The sequence below is a fragment of the Mobula birostris genome, chromosome 2, assembly GCF_030028105.1.
Source record: "Mobula birostris isolate sMobBir1 chromosome 2, sMobBir1.hap1, whole genome shotgun sequence".
Taxonomy (NCBI): Eukaryota; Metazoa; Chordata; class Chondrichthyes; order Myliobatiformes; family Myliobatidae; genus Mobula; species Mobula birostris.
In genome coordinates this window covers 16925451-16931697 of record NC_092371.1, presented here as the reverse complement: position 1 = coordinate 16931697, position 6247 = coordinate 16925451, and positions in this window count along the sequence as shown.

Here is a 6247-nt window from a genome sequence, read left to right as displayed (position 1 = left end):
CTTTATTCCTATTCTTTGCCTCCTGCCAGTCAGCCAATCTCCTGTCCATGCTAGCATCTTTCCTCTTGTCAAGTAGCTTCATGTGCGGCACCTTGTCAAAGGCCTTCTGAAGACCCAAGTAAACAACATTCACCAACTGTTTTTTAGCTATCCTGCCTGTTATTTCCTCAGAGTTTCAACAGAATTGTTAGGCAAGATCTTCCCTTAAGGAAATGATGCTGACTTTGGCGCACTGTATGCACCTCCAAGTACCCTGAATTCTCATCCTTAATAATGGATTCCAACATCTCCCCAACCACGGAAGTCAGATTAATCAGCCTACAATTCCCTCTTTTCTGCCTCCCTCCTTTCTGAATGAGTGGAATGACATATTCAATATTTCAGTCCTCTGGAACCATTCCAGAATCAAGTAATTCTTTAAACTGAAGTCTCTTCAGCTACCCCTTTCAGAACACCGAAGTGCTGTGCTTAAGCCATAGAACTGAGATTTGGATCAACGACAGAGCCAGAGGTACTATTCCTCAGTAAATACAGAAAGCAAAATAGAGACTGTTGGATTTTCCTCTCTTGTTGTTATTTCCACAGAACATCCTAACCAGAATATATCAAGAGGATATTCAGATTGAAACACCCCTTTAATCTGTTTCTAGGCACAGTTACAATTTTACCTTGTACTTTAACTTCCAAACTACTCTCTCAAGGATGTTCTGCAATTACTGTACAGCAAGCATTTCAGTGCATTAAAGGACTCCGTGAGGAATCATTGTCGGAGTGGAATAGATTGCTTTCTCTCTGATTGATGGAAATATGCATAGCGAGAACCCTTCTAAAATTGTATTTAGTAGAGTTCAACACAATGATGACCTCCTCCTCTTTTAGTATCCCAGTGAAATTACTCCCTCTGTGGTGCCCTGATTCACTCTCTCTCTCCCCAACATTCACTTGCTTTCCTATTCTACCTTCCATATAAACACAGGAGAGACAACACCTGTCCTTCTACTGCTTCCATGCATTTCATCCAGAGACCCAAACTCTACTTGTTCCAATTTGATGTATTCACAATGTAGTCTCATCTACATTGGGTGACCATCTTACATAACCACTTTATTCCTTCTGCAAAGATGACTCAAAGCTTCAACTTCCTTGACTTGATATTACTTCATCACTGATTTTGAGCTCTAATTTCTACTTAAGCCCAATGTACAGCAAATGGAACCTTCAGTGATGAGCCTTCAGCACTTGACCTTAAATTAACAGTCTAATGTTAACTGTTTCACCCTGTTCACAACTGCTGAGCACATCAAATAGGATTTACAGCAACTATAGTATTTTGTATCTAACTAGTGTCAAAATTGTTTTTCTCTCCTGCCTTCTTTTTTCTTATTCAGCTTCATTTATTTGCATTGTCACAGTCAAATATCCACTCCTGCAGATTTATGTACAAACTCTGTTATCTCTACATACATACTGACAAGCACACAGCGTGACTTGAGCTTGCAAGCAACTCGTACACGTACTCACAGAAAACAAGCCTTAACAAAGTTGTTTCTCTCTCTTTCCATTCTTTAAAGTCTTTTGCAAAACCCTCAACAATTCGCAACTGAAAGCCTCACCCCTAAGCTTTCATCAAGCTGATCCAAGTACACCCAATATGATTGTAGGATTACCTTGAAAATATGCACACTGTTGTTTGTAGTTAATTATACCCCTCTCTACCCTACTGGGACTATTGCAAGGGGACCCTGCCCAGAACTAAGTATCTGTATCAGTCTTCAGTTTTTCAGTATCCCGTCTTGTGTATTCTGATAATGACTAGTTAGTCCTCATCAAATCAAGTTTAATTATCATTCAAACCATACACTAGATACAGCTGAACGAGGCAGTGTACTTCTGGGGCCAAGGTGCAAAACATTCAAAACAGCAAGCAAACATTCAAAAATAGTGAGTAACATAATCAAAATAGTGAGCAAAGAAGCATATTGACTCAAAGTAAAACACATATATAGTCCAAGACCCTAAGGAACAATGTCCAGCAATCAATGGTGCAGTCACCTGGCAGTGTGCAGATGCACACTGTCCAGCATGACATTCTACGGGATGGCAGCACTGATGGAAGAGGCCAGGCTCCAGCCGAGCTCAGACACCGTGCTGTAAACACTTCCATGTCCTTCACCTGGTCTGCAGCAGCAGGCAAGTCTGAGGCCTTCACACTGTTACCTTTCATGCCCTTGCTTATCAAGAAGCTATCAATCTCCGCCTGAAGTACACCCAATGAGCTGGCCTCCATCGCCGCCTGAGGCAGCAAATTTACCACCCTCTATATTATTCCATGCATTTAAATATGACCCTCAGTCCCGTATTCATCAGCCTTTTAGATTCTCATACTCATCCCACTGACTGGAATTCTGCCTGTCATCTGCCTATCATCTATCATTTCCTGACAGTCTCACTGCATACTGCATTTAGTTGTATATGAACTGCCCCATCCTCAGCCCTATCACTCTGGTTCCCATCCTTTTTCCAAATTAGTTTAAACCTTCCCCAACAGCTGAAGCAAATCTGACATGGCTACTTGTCATATGCATGTCAGTCAATGATTTTAGATAGTGAGTATTTGTTAGAACGGGGAAAAGGAGGGTTCCAGAAAGCAGAATGCCTCAGGAATCGACTCTCTGGTCAATTCTACGTGAGCCAATCTGCATCAGGTTATGAGACAGGGAAACAAAATAGAATTTTTTCACCACCCCACATTATCCCAAAATGAAATTACAGCCTGGAGGGAGTGCGGAGAACAACTTTGTTTTTCCCCTCTTCCCCATCTTGACCTTTTACCTCTTCTCACCTGCCTATTAGATCCCCCCGTGTTCCCTCCTCCTTCCATTTCTCCTTCGGTCCACGTTCCTCTCCTATCAGATTCCTCCTTCTCCAGTCCTTGACCTTTCCCACCAACCCCTGCTCAATGAGCTGTGAAAACTGGAAGTCAACAGGAGTAGGCAGATTTGTTAGATGAGTATGGTGGTATATTGAAGCTAAAAAAGGAGGTGCATAGTCTCTAACAATCTAGGGCAATACCAATAAATTTTTGATTGATTTAAGGTATTTTAGTTTATTACAATTTAGGGCAGTACCAATAAATTCTTGATCCATTTAAGGCATTTTAAAACCTGACTTCACCTATCACCTTCTAGCTGGCCTCGTCCCCCTTCCTCAATCTTTTTATTGTGGCACTTTCCCCCTTCCTTCTCAGTCCTGAAGAAGGGTCCCGGACCGAATTGTTTGTTCATTTCCATAGATGCTGCCTGACCTACTGAGTTCCTTCAGCTCTTTGTGCATGTTGCTCTGTTTTTGACCTGCTTTTACAGTTTTAAATATAGAAAAAAAATGGACACAATTTACAGACATCAAATCCCACAATCAAAACTGTTTGATTGGCAATTTGTTTTTTAAAGTTTTTTTTATGTTAAAAGAAGCATTTAAACTCACTGCCTGAACCGAGCAGAGTCTCTAACAGTCTAGGGCAGTACCAACAAATTCTTGATCCATTTAAGGCACCTTGAAAGCAATGTTAAATTGAGGATCCATCTTCTCCTTTTGTTGAATGTGGAAGATCCCAAGGCACTTCTATAAGACAGTACTTGTCAGAAGCCTTGGGCTAATTTTTGTCCTCATTATCCATTATTTTAATCTGAATTTTACTGAAATCTACATTTAGACTAGAACTGTGAATAAACTTTAGTCTATTATTCGGTAAGATTACATGCCCTTTATCTAAAATTTTCACCCCTTTTTAGCTCCAATGTGTCTCCATACAAATCTAACAGATCTGCCTACTCCCACTGACTTCCAGTTTTCACAGCCTGGTGGTCAGGCTTTGTTCATTACTGCATGTGGAAAGGACTGAAATCCCTGTCAGCTTTTTCCCATTTAAACTAGAACAACACTCTACATTAACTTCCAACCCTGCAATGGATTGCTCGTGTCCTCTCACCCTCATCAACACCAACTGTTGGTAAAAGGCTTGGTCTCCAAGCACATACTCAGAGAGAGTTTCCTGCTTTAGAGCTGACTGCACGCCCAAACTCAAACTATCAGAATCAGGTTTAACATCACTGGAATATGTCATGAAATTTGTTGTTTTGTGGCAGTAGTACATTGCCATACATAATAAAAATAAACTATAAATTACAATAGGAAGTACACTTAAAAATAAATCAAATAAATAGCACAAAATGAGAGCACCACAAATACTGATGTGGTGTACATGGGATCATTGTCCATTCAGAGATATGATGGTGGAAGGGAAGAAGAAGTTCCTGAGGCGTTGAGTGTATGTCTTCAAGCTTCTGCACCTCCTCCTTTATGGTAGTAATGAGAAGAGGACATGTCCTGGCTGATAGAAATCTTTAATGATAGATGCCACCTTTCTGATGGATCACTTTTTGAAGGTATCCTTGATGTTGGGGAGGCCAAAGCTCATGATGTCTGAGCTGGCTAGGTTCACAACTTTCTGCAGCTTTTTCTGATCCTGTGCAATGGCCCCTCCATACCAGACAGCGATGCAGCCAGTTAGAATGCTCTCTACAGTACATCAGTAGAAAATTGCAAGTGTCTTTGCCAACACATCAGAACCTCAAACTCCTAATGAAATATAGCTGCTGTCATGCCTTCTGTGTATTCGCAACCAAATATTGGGCCCAGGGTAGATCTTCAGAGATGTTGACACCCAGGAATTTTAAACCCTTCCACTACTGATCCCTTGATAAAGACTGGTGTGTGTTCCCTCAACTTCCCCTTCCTGAAGTCTACAATCAATTCCTCAGTCTTACTGATGTTGAGTGCAAGGCTGTTGCAAAACCACTCAACCAGCTGATTTATCTCATTCCCGTACACCTCCTCATCACCACCTGAAATTCTGCCAACAATAGTTGATTTTTAAGCTGTGCCTAGTCACACTATCATAGGTGTAGAGCAGTGGTACCCAACCTCCAGGCCACGGACCGATACACTGCCGTGAAGAACGCAGGGGTGAAGCGGTGGCCGGAGCACACACAGCACATCTTTAAGAAAAAGCCGAAATAAACAAGCTAATTAATTAGGTGCCACCCGGCATGTAAATGTCTGCCCAGATCAGAGACGACGCAATCGGCAATTGCCTCTGATCTGGGCCGACATTTACATGCTGGGCGGCACCTAATTAATTAGCTTGTTTATTTCGGCATTTTCTTAAAGATGTGCTGGGTATGTTCCAGCCACCGCTGCACCTCTGCATTCTTCACGGCAATGTATCGGTCCACGGCCTGGAGGTTGGGGACCACTGGTGTACAGAGAGTAGAGCAGGGATAGGCAAGCAATTGTGAGTTTGAACAGATATCCACTAATCTGTGCCATTAACTGGAGTCTTGCCCGTTAGACTTAACGGACTTGCAGGAGTGAAAGGATTACCATATGACGAATGTCTGGCAACTCTTGGGCTGTATTCCCTGGAGTTCAGGAGAATGACAAGGAATCTCATTGAAACATTCTGAATGTTAAAAGGCCTGAACAGATTAGATACGGCAAAGTTTTTTTTCCCATGGTAGGGGAGTCTAGGACAAGAGGGCATGACTTCAGGATTGAAGGACATCCATTTAGAACAGAGATGCGGAGAAATTACTTTAGTCAGAGAGTGATAAATCTGTGGAATTTGTTGCCATGAGCGGCTGTGGAGGCCAAGTCATTGGGTGCATTCAAGGCAGAAATAGATAGGTTCTTGATTAGCCAGGGCATCAAAGGGTATGGGGAGAAGGCAGAGGAATGGGGATGACTGGAAGAATTGGATCAGCCCATGATTAAATGGTAGAGCACTCGACAGGCCGAATGGCCTACTTCTGCTCCTATATTTTATGGTCTTATAAATTACTCCCTGTACACTGTTCCACTTCAGGAGGAGAATGCACTTGCATTTTTCATGGCTCCTAATACCAGACACACTGTGCACTTTATTGGTCTGGATGTTTGTCTGAATCACAAGTTAGAGATTAGAAAAAAAAAACAAAATGGAATGCACACACACACCCAGAGGTCAAGTGTGGCCTCAGTTTAATGTCTCATTCACAAACAGATGTGACAGTGCAGTGCTGCAACACATCCTAATACCTGCACTAGAACTTAATTTTCTCATCTCACGAAAACCTTCTGACCCAGAGTACATATCACTGAGCTACATCTGGCACATGAGGTAGCTTTAAATCTTCGATGTTTAATCATT